Here is an 18,484-nt window from a genome sequence, read left to right as displayed (position 1 = left end):
GGCTCAGTAGTTGTGGCGCATGGGCTTAGCTGCTCCACGGTGTGTGGGATCTTTCCGGACCAGGGCTCGAACCCGTGTCCCCTGCATTAGCAGGTGGATTCTTAACCACTCTGCTACCAGGGAAGCTGGGGAGAGGTGTGACGAGATGGTTTTCAGAGCGTATGTGCAAGTTGGGCCAGGGGCATCAAAGCCTACAAGTCATAACTATCAACAAGAAAATACAATTTTATGGGCCTGGAGCCAAAATAGGTAAAGGTGTGGACTGTGCCCAGCTCAAGACAGAACAGCTGCCTGTACAAAAGGCCAGTACATCAGACCACTCTTATATGTATTCCAGAATTTCTGTCTCAGGTCCAAAAATATGTCAACCTTTTGCTGGAGAATACTCATACCGAAGTAGAAGGCAGAGACGTACACCGGCCCGCCGAGCGCCTGGTCGCACAGCTCTTTGGCTAGGATGGTGCGCATGCTCCATCAGGCGCAGCCGCACGTAGTTGAAGTTCGCATGGAAGGCCACGGCCACGGTGGCCACGCGCTGTGTGTGCCGCCGGTCGGCAGGGCCACCCCGCGGCCGCTGCTGCAGCGCGTCGCCAGCTGAGAAGAGCGCGGCGTAGAGCAGCAAGTTCGTGGGCCAAGGGTAGCGCCGGGTGGTGCACAGGAGCGCCCGCCACCAGCCCGCCATGCCCGTGCCCCGGGCGCCGCAGTGGTTGTGTTTTAAGGGCAGAGCTTATTTAAGAATAAGTATGGACAGACAGCTAGTGTTATCTGCTGCACCTTGCCTGATGGCCTTGTGCAGGAGTGTGCTGGAAAATGTTTAATAACCAGCCATCTGGGACAAAAAAGGACGCTGGTTTGTCGTGCTTGCCAATTTCTGTGGTATAAATACCTGATCATGGCCAATTTCAAGCTATTGACATGATGACGCTTCCCCCCCTGGAAGTTTATAGAGAGAGACTTGAGGAGTTCCATTAAGAAGTAACACACAGCCTGGAGCCAAATACAGACAGGTATTGGGTCTTCTCTGTTCCAAAAAGTACTGGGAGCAAAGCACTACTACTCCTCCTCCTCCTCTCTGAAAAGGGTCTCTACCTCTGCTCTACTGACATGAATTAGAAATGTAGGAGCAAGGTGGAGTGTTCCTAGCTTAGTGGCTCAGCCCTACAGATCCCAGGTTTCCATTGTAGCTCCTGACCCATGGGACATCTTTTAGAAAATTAACATTGGTTGCCGCTCTAACATGAGTTAAGCTTTTGCTCAGGGTTCAGGAGCCCAGTGCTTCAGTCTCCAGCACTCAGGCAGGAATGATACTATGGGAAAACTGACAGCCTCACCCCCAACTCTCTGGAGACAGTATAGCATAGAGACAAAGTAAAGAAGGAACACGGAGAATGGGGTGAAAAAATCACTGAGTTGTCTAGTCCCCTGGCTAGTGCACAGCTGGAGGAAGGAGAAGCTGGAATGTCTCCTGCATGTATCTCTGTGTTGGGCTCTGACCTTGTAATTCTGGCCACCCTCAAGTTTTATGAGCTCTGCATCCAACTGATTGGCTGGAAAGCTGTTCTTCATGTTCTACTGTTAAAGCCAAATTCCCTGAGAGATGGGTTTCAGGGCTTACAGCCTGTACCACATTAACAATTGTCTAAATGAGATGCAAATGTTGCCTAGTAGAGGATGAAGTGACCTGTGATGGTACATTTTGGGACTAACCACCACAGACTGGACCATTTGGGATCCCCTCAATAAAGCTTAAAGAAAGTCTCACTTATTACATGCTCACCTAAGATGGAAAAGTCTGGCTTTATGAAACCAAGAGCAAGATAGAACCAGTACCCTCATTTTCAGGCTGTGAGGCAACTCAGTTTATCAAAGTAATATCAGGCAGTGTCCATGACTTGATTTATTAAAGACAGTTACTCTTGGGCTCCTTTACTACTTTCAGGGACTAGAAGCATCTAAAAAGAAGTACAGACTTAGTTCCAGGTCCTGATGTAAAGCAAATAAAGTTCACATTTATTGTCAAGGGGCTGTTATGCAAGCCCGGGGTCCCAGCATGCACAGACACCTCCAGGTAACTGCTGTGGTGCATAGGCATGAAGTGCCTAAGTACAATGCTTGATTTCTGCAGGCTAATAATAGACAACACTGTCCCTCTAGTGGCAGGAACCTGAATTGCAGGCCCAGTGCCTTGGAGGGACCCATCAGCAAAAGGACGGAGTTATGTCTCACTAATACAAATATCACAAAAACTTACATTTTTATAAGACTCACAACTTTAAAAGTTCTTTCACATGAACTCCCTCTTTTGACCCTCACAACCATCCCATGAAAAACAGCTTGCATTTCATTTTTCAGATGAGGATATAAAACATAAGCTGTTTAAGACCACGTAGCTATTAATGGACTCAGGTCTCCTGACTTTAAATTTAGGCCTCTTTCTACCACATCGTACTTCTTTCCTCTTCTGGACATCAAAATGAACTGTTCTGTGTTATGTCCAGGTCTGAGATGTCACCATGATGTGGAAATGAATATGATTGTCCCTTGTGCAGTCACTGTATAGCCCCCATCCTAGACAACAGTTGAGCAAACTTGGCTTTGCAGGGAAATGCTTTAACCTTAAGAGACAAATAGTGAGAATTTCAGGTACTACTGAAGGCAAGTGGAGGAGAGGTTTCCAACTTGGAAGGTCAAACCTTGGAAGCAGCCTCCTGTTCTCCAGAGCAGGACTGGAGCTGGAAGGAACTAAAGTTCCAAAGTCCATAAGGTCTCCTGCCCCTAAAATTTCTCTCCTATCAGTGGGTTGATGTGTGACCGTCCTTTATAAGGAGAAAAGGCTTTTATTTAGCAATCAGGGCTAAGGCTTACAATGCAAATGACCCTGGGAGAGAGAATACATTGGCTTAAATTTGCACTAGGTTGGAAATGATTGATTTCCTGACAGCCATTTTGCTGCAGTCTGGCAGAGGCGGGAGGGGAGATTCAGAATGCCATGTAGAAGCGGAGAGTGGATGACGGTTATGCAGAGGACCATTTCTGAAGATATGCCCCGCCTGCAGGACTTTCTCCTGAGGAGTAAACCAGCCACAGCTGTCCCTCTCCCCACCACCCTCTCACCTTGACCCTCAGCTTTTGACTCAGCCTCTCCTTCCAGGCAGAGCTTCAGCTACTTAGCTTGGCGACCCTGACCCCAGGATGAACTCTGCATCCAGCCCTCGGCTCCCCAGACTGCCTCATGCTCTTCTCTTTCATGGCTCCTTGGAGGCCTTTGAGGGAGCAGACATGGAGGGGAGGAAGCTGCTGCCAGTTCCTCTGCATCCTCTCGTGCTCCCGAGGGTATATCTGAGCCTTTTCCTGGATCTTAAAACAATTAAGATATTGAATTAGCATGCTGGAAGACCCCACTGGATGGACACACAGCAGAAAGAAGAACATTTCCTTTGCAGGGAATGTATATAGAGTGAGCATTCATGGGTGTGTCCGTTTATTAGCACGAAGAGAGCATTTTTGCTACATTCCATTGTCCTGAAATAAAAACCATCAATGTTACAAGTATTCCCCAACAGGCACACACACAACACACACACACACACACACACACACACACACACACACACACACACACACACTCACACACACCCTATGGGCTCCTTTCTGAATGGATTTTCATCTCCTGAACTTTTTGCCATAGGCTTTGTCTTTCCCATGACGCAGAAAAGACTAGGGAAGAAAGTGATCAAATGGAAACCCTGGGCCCCTTCTCCACTGAGTCATTGAATGCTCAGGGCTGGACCACCAAGGGCCTAGCACTCTCAGCAAGGCCCAGGCCCCATCTTGCTGCCCAGCACACAGTAGGCACTGGAAGAACTCTGGGGCATAGCCAGCTCCCTGGAAGGGCAATGCTTCCTTGCCATGGAATTGCTCTTCTCATTTTTATGTACATGGCAAACCACTGCCCCCAACTCTGGATGCAACTGCTTTTTTCCATGTAATTAGATCCTTTCCAACAACCAGCCACCAACAGATTTCCAGAAAAGACCCAGGAAAAATTGTGTAGCCTATCTTCAACCTGGTTCCCTGCTTCTGTGGGAAATTCTCTCAGAGGGGAGAGCAAAGAACCTGGGCAGCCCTTCATCTAAAGACTCAGTCACTGGCCTAGTACCCACCCTGCCAAGGCCATTTCCAGGGTTAACCCAGAAGGATGGAAGCACTGTGTGTGTGGGGGAGGGTGGGGGCTTGTAATACGCTGGTCTGACCTGAACTCCTTGAATCTCTATCACTCATCTCATATATCCCAGGACCAGCCCACAGGTGTGTGCTTTGGGCAGTGCAGAAAGAGTCGAGGGAAGGTTGTTGAACTCCGAAGAGGAGAAGAAGGTATGAAAACACTTCGAAGGAAAAGAAAGATGTGGACGGTGGGTGGAATGGAAAGAGACCAAGGGAAATAAGTTACTCCTCCAATTACAAGGAGCGCTAAATGGATGAGCTTGTCCCTGCAGCAAGGCAACAGGCAGCAAGTCAGGGTACAGACATCCAGGCCTGCCTGCAGTCCTGAATCGAGGGCTGGGGTTTGGTGTTTTGCTAGATAAACAGGAGCGAAACCTTGAAAACTTGCTTGATTCCATCAAATGCTTTCACTGATTAAAGGCTTAGAAGCTGCCAGAGTTCTTTAACTCCTCCTGCTACCAAACAGGCGTGGTAGGTGCGCCCCGCAAATGCTTATCTGAATTTAAAGGGAGTCGAGAAATGTGGTTGTGAGGCCCCAACCCAGCAGGCGTCAGGGCTGGAGTTTACTGCTCGCTTGAAGACACCGAGGCCCTGACGAGGGGCTGGAGAGCAAGCACGAGTCCCAGGGTGAGAGACTCAGGAACTGCCGGCTGATGTTAAAAATAACATTCTGCTTTGGGTAGGCTCAGTGTCTGCCAGGGACTTCAAGAGAAAGATAAGCACATCTCTGAAGTTCCTGCTGGCCCAACGGTGGCATCCTGGGAAGGGAAGGGAGGAAGAAGAACCAAACAGGCCCGAGGAGAAATGACCTTCTGGCCTGAATGTCAGCAAACCAACCCCACTGTCAGGTTCCTGGGCTTGGGCTCGTGGCTGAAGCTCCTCCCAGGAAGACTGTGATCCTTCTGGGTGAGAGGCCAGCTTGCTGTGGGACGTGCAGAAGAGATTCTGTCCCCCCCCATGAGCAGCCCCAGCACCTACTCTGAGTAGAACCCAGAGCACAGAGGCCCCCTTGGATGAAGACAAAACCTTAGCTGGATCGATGGCAATACTTCTGGACCTGGCCAACAAAACCTGATGGAGCCCTGAGGACCTCCATTGAGAAAGTGGGGTCTTTTCTGTGTGCCTAGTTATCCCTTTATTTCAAGGCACAGTTCTTTCAAGAAGACAGAACCTGGAAAAGTATCTTTAATGAAGACCATAAAATTAGAATGCAGCTGTGGATCCCCAAGCCCATCTTCCTCATTTTACAATCGAGGAAACAGAGGTCAAGGCCACACAGTGAGAGGCAGAGATGGTAGAGCCCATGGTTCCCATCTGAGCCTCATTCACTCCACCTGCTACATCTGCTTTGTACCACCTGCAGGAATTCCCAGCCAACCCACCAGGCAACCGTGAACTGAGAATTCTTTTTTAATAGACTTTATCTTTCAGAACTGTTTTAGGTTTACAGCAAAGTTGAGTGGAAGGTACGGAGATTTCCCCCACACGTACAGCCTCCTCCATTAACAACATCCTCCACCAGAGTGGTCCATTTGTAGCAAGTGACGAACCTACCCTGACACATCGTAGTCACCCAGAGTCCATAGTTTATATTACGGCTCACTCTTGGTGGTGCCCATTTGTGGGTTTGGATAAATGTATGATGACATATATCCACCTTTACAGCATCATACAGAGTGCTAGTATGTACTGTCTCACACTAAAAATTCTTGCATAGAGAATTTTCACGACAACTCCTATAAACAAAGAACGAATCACAAGGCTTAGTTGCTGTTAGTCCGGGGATTCATCTGTGGTGCACAGCTGCCTAGGTGCTCACTGGCTTGAAGCCATTCTGCTCCCCACGTTCCTTGCTGCTGGCTCCTGGGATGGAAGTGTTTAGACGTGCAGGTCCAGGATGAGGATGCAGGCACCTCAGACTGACAGATAGGGTCAAGACAGGGCCAAGGTGTGATATATAGAGTTGTCATTGTAGACAAATCTGTCTTTGAAAGCTCCTAGTTCCACCCTTATAATACCTGCATGCATGTACACACACATACACACACACACACACACACACACGCATACACACCCCTTCTATTCCTTTCTTCTAGTACAGTGAACTTCTCTCCATTCTTTTGAAGGATCCTAGTGCCCTCTTGCACCGTATTTCATTCTGACTATAAAAAAGTGCTTCAGGAAGGGATCCAATGTCAGTTATTTGCGATTCAGTGTCAGCTGAAGCCGTTGTGTTTTCGTTCCTGGGATATTTGCACCATGGGCCTTAGCTCTCCTTGTATAATGAAAAGTTTTATCTTTTAGAAATTTTAGATACCTAAAGCAGGTGAGAAGAAGAAGGCTTTTCCCTGGGTCCTTGAAATCACCTGAACTAGTACCTGCTTCTCCTTTGCCTGGCACAGGTTCTAGCCTCTCTTCAGCCAGACACAATGGGGAAGAGCCAACACAGGACGTGAATACAGAAGGGGATTTGAATTAGAAATGGTCCTTTGGAGCAAAAACTAAAGTTTTATTTTTCCAAAATATAAAGCAAGTAAGAATAGATCCCTGACTCAATGCTATGGCACAGATGTGTGGTATTAGAGGAAAAAGCACTGGAAAGACAAGGATTCTAGTCCTGGGTTCATATAAAAGTGGCTGTGGGACTTTTCAAGTCATTCTACTTCTGTGAGCCTTGATTTCTTGCTCTCTAAAATGTGTGGGTTGGATTAAATGTTTTCTGCAATTTCTTCCAGCTCCAGTGTTCTACAGTTCTATAGTTAGAAGAGGAGCTAAAATCAAACCAGATGAATTCAGGGTGCCAGGCTCCCCACATCCTTTGCTTTTGACAAAGGTGATTGAAGTGGCTGGAGGAAGCTATTTTCACCAAACCTAGGCTGGCCCTATCCCAGGAAGTAGGTGCTAACGCCCAGGAGATTGCAAATGCCACTGTGACAAAGAGCCGGGCTCCATTTTAAAAGGAAAGCGTATTGATTTTTGGAATAGCCATCTCCTAGAGAATGTAACTTTGAGCCAAACCAAGAAAATTTATGAGGGTTCAGTCTATTCTTATAAAGTTTTTAAATCAATAAGCTGCCTGGAAGAACCTGGCCATTGTGATGGCTCAAGAAGGCAGACACAAGGATAGTCATACTGGCCTCAGATGTAACAGACAAAGTGAATCATATGACAGAGGGAACATCTGGGCTGTTGTATCTGGTGGAAAGTGTACTAGGCTTGGATCTGGAGTTAAGACACGTAGGTACAACTTCCAGCTCTGATACCAGTCATAGGTAAGCTACATCACTAAGGCAGGGACCATATCTGTCTGGCTGACTATTGCAAACAGTGCCTGGCATCTAGTAGGCACTCAATAAATATTTTTTGAATCAATGTTTTGCAGTGTCACATAATCACTGACCCTCGGCTTCCCTTTCTTACTTGCTCTTTCACTGGATCCCTTCTCAGTCTCCCTACCACTGCTTCCTTATCTAGGTCATTATTGTCGCTGCCTAGATTATTGCAATAGGCTTCTAATGTCCTCACTGCCTCTGGTCTTGCTGCCAATCTAGCCCATTTTCCACACTGCAGCCAGAGCAATCTTTCTGAAATGAAAGTCTGGCCATATTACTCTGTTTTTAAAAAAGTCTTCTAAATTGTCATATTTATTGGCATAAAATTGTTCATAACACACTCATTTTCTTTTAATGTCTATTAGATCTATAATATCATCTCTCTACTTTAATGCCCAATATGTGGTAGTATTTAGTAAATGTTTCATATGTACTTGAAAGGAATATGTTCTGAAGTTGGTTGTTGCAGTTTTCAATTAGGTAAAGTTGCCTAACCATATTTCAAGCTTCTATTTCCTTAATGGTTTTTTTGTCTACTTGCTCTATCAGTTACTGAGTTATGTTAAAATTTTTGGTTATGATTTTGTATTTGTTTATTTCTCCTTTTAGTCTGTCAAATTTTGCTTTACATATCTTAAAGCTGTTACTAAGTTCATACAATTTAGAATTTTTCTGTTCAATTGACCCTTTTGTCATAATGAAAATTTATGTTTTCTCTTTTTTACTGCATTAGTCTAAGTAGAGAGATTAATTTTATTAATCTTTTCGGCACTCTATATGTAGTAATACTTTTTGACGGGTCTTTTTTTGTCTGAAATTAAGATACCCATACTAGTCTTTGGTTTATATAGTGTATCTTTTTCCACCTTTTTTCTTTCAACCTTTCTATATCCTTGTGAAATAATAAATATATATAAGTGTATATGTACCTGTATATGTGTATGAATATGTGTATGTATAGATATATGTGTATATAAATCTGTATGTGTATATGTGTATGAGTATGTATATGTTTATGCATATATCTCTGCCCTGGTTTCTGACACATTGCTCCTAAAACCCTTGTAATCTTCTGAGTCATAGGAGTGCTAGGAGCATCTCTTATTCTAATATTTGATCTTTTACTCCAGACCCTAACACAGACCTCCTAAATCCCTTGGAATTTCCTGGGTAATAGGAATGTTTTGTTTTAATAATATGACTCTTGTTGGACTCCTAGATGGGGACTGGTCACCAGAAAGACCAAACCATGCTTAGAACCTTGGAACTTTCAGCCTCAACACCCATCCTCATGGGAGGGGAGAGAGGCTGGAGATTGAGTTAATAATGCCTATGTGGTGAAGCCTCAATAAAAATCCCTGAAGTATGAGGTTTGGAGAGTTTCTGGGGTTGATGAATACATCCATGTGCTGGGAGGGTGGCACATCCCAACTCCATGGGAACAGAAGCTCCTGCACTCACTCTGTGTACCTGCTTGTCTGACTGTTCGACTGTATCCTTTATCATATCCTTTATACTATATAATACACTGTACATATAAGTATTTCCCTGAATTCTATGAGCCGTTATAGCAAATTATTGAACCTGAGGAGGGTGTCGTGGGAACCCCCAATTTGTAGCCAATTTGGACGGAAGTGTGGGTAACCTGGGGACTACTTGTGATTGGCATCTGAAGTGGGGGCAGTCCCATGGAACTGAGTCCTTAATCTATGGCATCTGATGCTAACTCTAGGTACATAGAGTCAGAATTGAATTGAATTTTAGGACATGAAGCTGCTGTTGGAGAATTGGTCAGTGTGGGGTAAAACCCATACATTGTGTGGCCAGAAGTGTTTAGTACGTAAAGCAAATAGAGCTTTTTTTCCCTTTCAATCCTTATATGTAAAGTTTGTCTTTTAGAAACAGCATTTAATTGGTTTTTAAAGTTTTTCATAAATGTTGAAAATCTTTGTCTTTCATTCAGTATTTATTTATAATTACTAGTAAGTACTGATATATTTGGTTTTAAGTATACATCTTTATGCCAATAAAGTTAACAATTTGGATGAAATGAACAAGTTCTTGAAAAGCACAATTCCCTAAAATTAAAACAAAGATAAGTAGAATCTTCCCGTATCTATGAAATAATTTGGATTTCTAATTTAAAACATTCCTATATGGAAAACTCCAGGCTCTAATAGCTTCCAGATATTTTAATAGCTTCCAGATATTCTAATTCTTCCAGATATTTTTGGAAGAAATAATACTAATTTTATACAAACTCTTCCAGGAAAAAGAAGAAAAACAATAATTCCCAACTCATTTTATAAAACCAGCATTACTTTCATCAGGTGATACCAACATCTGAGAATGACATTTCAAGAAATGAAAATCACAGACCAATCTTACTTATAAGCATAGAGGGAAAAAAACCTAAAGAAAATTTAATAAATTAAATCCATCAATATACAAAAAAAGATAATACATAAATGCTATATGCCAGGAATGTAAGTTTGATTTAACGTTCAAAAATCAATCAATGTTTCACTATACGAATAGAATAGGGGAGAAAAATCTTATAAATCCTCTCAATAGATGTAGAAAAAAATTTGACAAAATTCAACATCCGTTCTTTATTTAAAAAACAAATCTCAGCAAACTGCAAATAAAAGGAAATGTTCTACAGCATACATTATACTTGATAGCAAAAATATTACACGCTCCCCCCCCTGAGTTCAGCAAAAAGACAAAAATGTCCACTTTCACCATTACCATTCAATATTATACTGGAGGCCCGGGCCAGTACAGTGAGCTTAGCATAAAGGAGGTACAAAGATTGGAAAGGAAGAAATAAAACTAGCATTATTTACAGAGTACATAATTGTATAAAAATAAATAATTCAAAAGAATCAATCACAAAACTATTAAAATTAATAAATAATTTAACAATATCACTCTATGCAAGGTCACCATACAGCAACCACTTGTACATACTAGCAAAAAAACAATTAAAAATTAAAAAAAAATTTTAATGTCATTTTATAGTAGCATAAAAAAATAAAACGTCTAGGAGTAAATCTTACACAAGACCTCTATGCCAAAATCTACAAAACATTATTGAGAGAAATGTTAAGTCCTCAGTAAATGGTTGGATGAATATGCCAAGTTAATGGGTTGAAAGACTCAGTGTTGTTAAGACGTCAGTTTTCCCCAAATTGATCCACAGATGAAATGCAATCCCAATCAAAATACCAGCAGGTTTTAAAAAAATAGAAATTGCCAAAATTTAAAAATTTACATAGATGTGAACAGAATATAGAATAGTTAGCAATTTTGAAAACAAAAGGAACAAATCCGGGAGACTTACATTACCTGATTTTGAGACTCACTATAAAATTACAGCCATCAATTCAGTGTGGTATTGGCATACGGATAGATTAATAGATCAATGGATCATATTACAGTCCATAAATAGACCCACACATATATAGTTAATTGATTTTTGACAAAAGCTCCAAGATAATTCAATGGGGAATTCCAACAAGTTGTGTGGGAAAAAAATGATATTTATATGAGGGAAAAATGATTCTCAACCCCTATTGTATATCATAACAAAAATTTGTCTCAGATAGATCATAGATCTTCATGCAAAAGAGAAAACATAAAACTTCTAGATGAAAATAAATATCTTCACCTCCATGGGTTAAGCATTAATTTTTAAAATTGAAGTATAATTGATCTACAACATTATATTTGTTTCAGATGTACAACGTAATTCGATATTTGATATATTGTGAAATGATCACCACAGTAAGTCTAGTTAAATCTGTCACCGTACATAGTTACAGAATTTTTTTCTTGTGACGAGAACTTTCAAGATTTATTCTCTTAGCAACTTCCAAATATGCAATACGGTATTACTAACTATAGTCATCATGCTGTACACTATATCCCTAAGACTTATTTATTTTATAACTGAAGGTTTGTACCTTTTGACTTCATCAATCACTTTGCCCACCTTCCATCCCCTGTCTCTGGCAACCACCAATCTGTTCTCTATATCTGTGAGCTAGGTTTTTTGTTTTTGTTTCTGATTCCACGTAAAAATGAAGTCATACAGTATTTATCTTTCTCTGACATTTCATTTAGCATAATGCCCTCCAGGTCCACCCAAATGGCAAGTTTGTTGCAAATGGCAAGATTTCATTTTTTTATGGCTCAATAAAATTCATAGATATATGAATTTTCTTCATTCATCTGTCAACGGACACTTAGGTTGTTCCCATATCTTGGCTATTGTAAAGGATGCAAGCAATAATTTCTTAAATAAAGCACAAAAAACACCACTGGAAAAAAAATGATAAATTGTATCTCAAAATTAAAACCCTGACTTTTGCTTTTCAAAAGACTCTATTAAGAAGAGTGAGGGCTTCCCTGGTGGCACAGTGGTTGAGAGTCCGCCTGCCGATGCGGGGACGCGGGTTCGTGCCCCGGTCCGGGAGGATCCCACATGCCACGGAGCCTGCGCTCTGCAACGGGAGAGGTCACAACAGTGAGAGGCCCGCGTACCGCAAAAAAAAAAGAGTGAAAAAGCAAGTCACACAGACTGGGAGAAAATATCTGCAATACATATATCTCACAAAGGATTTATGTCCAGACTATATAAATAACTCCTTAATAACAATAAAAAGCAAACAATCCAACTTTGTAGAGATCGGATTTGATCAGACACTTAGCAAAAGGCGTATGAACGGCTAATAAAAGATTCTCAACATCATTAGTCATTACGGAAATGCAAATTAAAACCATGAGATATGACTTCACACCCACTGAATAAACAATACCAGGAGTGGTTGAGAATGCGGAGAAACAAGAGTTTTCAAAATTGTTGCTGGAAATGTAGAATGACACAGCTTCTTTGGGAAACAGCTTGGCGGTTGCTACTAAAGCCAAACTCATGCATACAACTCTACGCTTGGGTATTTACCCAACAGAAATGAGTGCATATGTTAACCAAAGATGTGTACAAGAATATTCACAGCAGCTTTATTCATAATCACCAAAATCTGGACTCAATGTAAATGCCTATTAACAGGTGAATGGATACACAAATTGAGATATGTTCTTACAATGGAATATTGCACAGCAACGAAAAGGGACAAACTATAGCAATAACCAGGATGAATCTCACAGGCATAAAGTTGAGTGAAAGAGCTAGACTCAAAAGGATACATATTGTATAATTCCATTTATACAAAGTTCAGAATGAGGCAAAACTAGTCTATGGGAGATTTTGGAAGAGTGGTTACTTTAGGAGAGGAGAATTGACTGATAAGGAGGCATGAAGAAGCCTCCTAGAGCTTGATCTAGGAGGAGGGTCCATGGTGTAGACATCTGTAAAGTTGACACTTTAGATGGGATGATCAACTTGTCTCAGATTACCTGGAACTGACCTGGTTTTAAAACTAAAAGTCCTGTCCTGGGGAAACCAGAATGGCTGGTCCCTAACTTTAGGTTTGTGTACTTTGCCATATGTATGTTATTCCTCAATTTTTATAAATCTGGAAAAGAAAAAAAAAATCAATAAGAAAAAAATGTTTTCAACAGCTCTCCATTGCCCTCAGGACAGAGTCCAAACTCCTTCCTTACGGTATGGAGAGCTTTTGCAGCGTGGCCCATGTGTGTCTCTTCATTTTCACGTCCTGCCTCACTCCTTGCCCCCTCTCTGCCAGCCACACTGACTGCTGACAGCTCCCTGAATATGCCTTGCTTTCTCTTGCATAAACTAGTCCCTCTGCCCAGAAACCCTTTCCCTAGCTCCTCCCAGCTAGCTCCAATTCATCCTTCAAAACTCAGCTTGGATACCATCAGCTGTCGGAACGTTTCCCTGGCACATATCCAAGGTTTGAGATATGTCATAACACATGTATAAATGGTCAGTTATTTATTTATTCCTTTATTTAATAAAACATTAGATTAAGCTTCTAAAAAGGTGCCAGGAAGTACCCAGCCTTACAGGGCCTCACAGTCTAATAAGCATATAAATAGACCATGGCAGAAAATACAGGTGTACGGGATACACACTAAGGCACCATCTCCCCCACCACAAGCCTGCAGGGAGAAAGAGGGCTTTTAACAGCTATTTCAAGAAGAAGAAATGATACCTACAAAATAACTTCTTTAAGCCTCTTTCAAACATTTATCACTTGCACAGATCAAAAGGTATCATTTTCTTTGAGTAATCTTTAAAATAACTCAGTTTTCTTGCTTTTCTGCTCCCCACCCCCAGTTTTATTGAGATATAATTGACATACAGCATTGTATAAGTTTAAGGTGTACCACATAATGATTTGACTTACATACACCATGAAATGATTACCACCATAGGTTTAGTGAACATCCATCATCATTGCTTTCCTACTTTTAAATATCATCCAGAAAAGACAGTGGTACTCAGTAGCAGTGAATTGTCCAATGGTTATAACAGTGTTGTGTGCAATTGCACAAGGCTGTCTGAGTACTGAGGAGGTAGAGTGTAGTTAGGAGCAAATCCTCAGGTCGGACTACCTGGGCTTGTATACCTGATCAATCACTTTCCTAGAGCTTTGGGACCTTGCCCAGGTACTTAGAACTCCCTGAGCCCCAGATTCTTCATATGCAAAATGGAATAACAATTGTACCTATCTCTTACAGTTACTGTAAGCATTAAATTAATCAGTACACATAAAGGACTTGGAAAGGTGGCTGAAATATATACAGTCAGCACTCAGTGAGTGTAGCCATTCTTACGTGAAAGACTAGGCAACAGTGCAGACATGTCTCCTTTCATTATTACCCCACGTCTCCCCACCTCTCTTCTGAGCCTCAGGCTCACAGTTCTTACAGCCGAAAGGATGTTATCACCTGATTGAAATATGAGTAGCTCAAATTCAACATTAATCAATCCCAGATCCCCTTCTTGATTTTTTCTTTCTTTTTTATTTAAAAGTAATTATTTATTTATTTTTGGCTGCGCTGGGTCTTCTTTGCTGTGCGCAGGCTTTCTCTATTTGCGTCGAGTGGAGGCTACTCTTCGTTGTGGCACACAGTCTTCTCATTGTGGTGGCTTCTCTTGTTATGGAGCCCAGGCTCTAGAGCGCAGGCTCAGTAGTTGTGGCATGTGGGCTCAGTAGTTGTGGCTCTCAGGCTCTAGAGCGCAGGCTCAGTAGTTGCGGCGCATGGGCTTAGTTGCTCCGTGGCATGTGGGATCTTCCCAGACCAGGGCTCGAACCCGTGTCCCCTGCGTTGGCAGGCGGATTCTTAACCACTGCCCCACCAGGGAAGTCCCCCGCTTCTTGATTTTTTCTGACTAATTATCTGTTACCTAGACTAAAAACATCACAATCATACTTCTTTCCATCTTCTTCCATATCCAGTTATTCAATAAGTCTTGAAAATTCTCACAGCCATTACTTTTTATTTTTTCTAGTTCCCTTGCCACTTCCAGAAATAGAATTTCAGATCATCACGCATTTGGGTTTCTTCCATAGCCTCTTAACTCACTCCCTTTTAATTCAGACTGGTCTTCCTAGATCATCCCTTGACCCCACACTCTTTTGCCCAAAAATCTTCAGTGGAACATAACTGTCCTTGGGAATCAGTCAAAACTCCACAGTCTGACCTTCAGTGACCATCACAATCTGACCCAAATCCTACGTTTTCAAATCAATTTATCTTCTACACAAAATTTCTCTGTCAACTTGTTTACCTAATCTGTAGCACTGTCTGGCAAACTTGGCTGGAACGGGGCTAAGGTGCAAGGCCTATAAGGAGATTCTTTCATCCTCTAAGCCCAAACTTAGAGCTTAGCACCAGTCCCAAACCTAATGTGAATGAGGCAGAGAACCCAAATACTCATGACCAAAAGCAACCAAGATGGCTCCCCTCAGGCCAAAGAGATCCCTATCTTTCCCATCCAGCCACATGGAGAGAAAAGGGAGAAGAGAGGGCCACACCCAGCTTTTTGCATCAGCTTTTAAAAACTCCAATGTTCCTTCCTGCCACCAAAGCCTGGTCCTATCGTTGTCCTGAATCTGGCCAGTTGGATTTGTAACTCCTCCTGGGGTGGAGAGAGTGAACTGGAGTTCTAGTGTCTTCCTTCACCTGGAGCCTCGACTTTATAGTGCTTCCCACCTCTTTACCTTGCTTACGTCATTGACCCTGACTTGAATATCTTTTGCCCGTTGAAATTCTCCTTGAAGTCCTTCCAGATCTAGAATGACATTCTGCTTCTTGATCACCTTACTTCACACTCGTATCTTTTCAGTTCTAACAGCACTGACTGTACTCATTTGATACTTAGCATCTCCTGCCTTGCATTATTAGCTGTATTTTCCTGGGTGTATATATTTACTTCTAACTGTACTTACAGCTCCATAAGCTATAGACCATGTCCCTGTGCAAGTCTGGAGCTGTTAATTAAGATTCTCTTGTCCAGTTGTTTTACTCTGATGCCAACTAAGCGTAACAAATATGTGTTGATGAGTTAAATGTTTTATGCATTAGGCTTTGAGGTATGGATTTTAGTGTGAAAGAGATCTAAAGATATGGGTCACATACAAGGCTGCTCATTGCTACCATACTTACGACGGCAAAAAATTGAAAACCAAGAAGTGTCCATTAGCAAAGTAATGGCTAAATAAAATCTCTTAAATGTCTATGTTGAAACACTACTCTGAATAAAAATGATAAACTAAAGCTACGTGTATCAACAAAGATAAATCTAAAACCATAATGCCTAATGAAAAGAGCAAGTTTTAGAACTATATTATATCCTACCGGGTATGTAAATTTTAAAAACACAGCTAAAATCGTATATTCTATTCATGGATATGAATAGAAGAAAAATAGGTATAAAAATATGAATCAAACCTATTCGTATTCATATATGTCAGCTGAAAGAAGGATTGGTCAAAGAGTCTTCCAACTCTTTTCTGTAATTTTTATTTTATTAGACAAAGTAAACACAACAACATGGGGGCTTGTTAGATTGTTCTTTGTCTTTTTCGGTATTTTAAAAGCTTCTCAAAATGAAGAGAAACAAACAGAAAGATAGCATTCAGTCCAGCCCCGTGTCCTCTGACTGGCACGCTGCTCTTCTTGCTGTTGTATGAGTATAGAAATCAAGGCAGAGAGGAGGGCCTGAAGCTGTTCAGAGGCTAGGGCATGGCTTGGCAATTACTGTTGATGAAAGTTCACTAAATCCTTTCAATCTGCTCGTTTTCTTAGTGATTTTCTTGTAAGTGAAAAGTGAGGTGGAGGTAGGGGGTGGACAGGAGGAAAAGAAAAAAAAAAACCTTTCTTGTTGCCTGGTTACAGTAGATCACTGTATATTGTTTTTCAGCTCTTGAAAAGAGATGCTTCATTCTTTATACCCTTTTTGGGTTGATGCTTTTTCCAGCAAAGATCTGTATGTGTCTTGTACACTGTCTGTAATAATAATAATAATAACAGCAAGTGCTCACAATTTTCAAGAGGTTATTACATGCTGCGCATGGTACACTTTACATACAGCTTTCTGTCTGTATGGATACTTCTGGCTGCAAGTACCATGAAACTCTACTCCAACAGAGTGAAACAGTAAAAAAATGTGTTAGGTCACATAACTTGGAGACCAGAGATTGACAGCCTTCAGGACTGGTTCGTTCAGAGGCTCAGTGATAAAGACCCAAGACTCCTTGTGTCTTTCTGTCCTGCCGTTTGAGGACCAGTTTGTCCTACTGTAGGAGAGACCCAAATTGGCTCAGACCTGCCCATCCCTAACAAATCACTGTGGAGGAGATGGGGTTCTAGAAACTCTTTGAAGCCTTAAGCAGCTGGGGTGGAATGGATGTTTGGGAAGAGGATGCTGTGTCCACCACAAGTATGTTCTCATTAATCCTGTGAAGTCAATGCTATTACAACCTATATTTCATAGATGGGAAAATGATCAATGACAGGTTAAGTCGTCTGCTAGACCACTTACACAGCTGGTAAGTGCCATGCTCTCCCCGACTGTATTGCACTGCCTTCCAGTACCTTCCAGTGCAAGGTTAACCATAACTCAGTAGTCAGCCACATGGTCCTCCTGCCACTTAAACCCTGCGGTGATGGTTGACGGGTGGCCACCTCCAGGTCTCCACTGTTCTGTTCCTTCAGCTCCTGACTCTCCTTTTTCTTTTTACCACACTGATGCTATCTTTTCTGCTCTGGGAGTTCCTCTCTCTGCAAGCTTTGCTGTGAGTGATAGATGGATACACCACTTCCCCGATTCCCTGCTGTCTTTGGGAAGTTGGCCCCTAAAGTGGTTTTATATTATTAATCTTTTTTGAAACAAATTGTTAGAGACTGAGAACAATAACAACAAACTTGGAAAATTTACAGAGCCTCCAGAAACTCACAGTTCTCTTAGTCATTGAGCTGGATCTCTTCCCAGTAAGTAGGTCTGAGGGCCTGTCCCAGAGGAAGGGAGGAAGGCTTCCTGAAGCTCGTATCTCCCAGTGTTGGGGGAACATCTCAGGGCTCCTCCCCAAGGTCGCCCCCTCAAAGCACTCTCCTGATGTCTTTGTCATCTTTCAAGGTGTCCTCCTTGGGAGCACCACCTCCACTGTGCAAGTCCAGTTTTCCTGGACAGGGTTGCTGGTTCCCAGGAATGCTGTGCACCAAGATTCTGGGGCCCCAAGTCAGGCACATGGGTCAGAGTCAGCCAGTGTTCTTCATAAGCCACGTGGGCCAGTGAGGATGTGCTTACGAACGTGCAGATGGATCTTATTAAAATGCAGAATCAGAGGCAGTAGGTTTGGGGAGGGGACTCGAGACTCATTTCAGTACTCTCCGGGGGAGGCTGATGTTGCTGGTGCATGGTGCACACTGGAAAGGACAGGGCTGTGAATGATGCTAACATTGGCTCTAGGTCAGCCATCCCATTATGG

The 18,484-nt window shown here is 42.3% G+C and overlaps 1 pseudogene; it reads right to left on the bottom strand.

The window, feature by feature from the left end:
- Positions 1-226: 226 nt before the first annotated feature.
- LOC116751086 lies at positions 227-682 on the bottom strand (annotated as a pseudogene).
- Between the last annotated feature and the right edge of the window lie 17,802 nt (positions 683-18,484).

The sequence above is a fragment of the Phocoena sinus genome, chromosome 3, assembly GCF_008692025.1.
Source record: "Phocoena sinus isolate mPhoSin1 chromosome 3, mPhoSin1.pri, whole genome shotgun sequence".
Lineage (NCBI taxonomy): Eukaryota > Metazoa > Chordata > Mammalia > Artiodactyla > Phocoenidae > Phocoena > Phocoena sinus.
The sequence above is the reverse complement of the archived record's forward strand: the minus strand, read 5'-3'. Positions and strand labels throughout refer to the sequence as shown.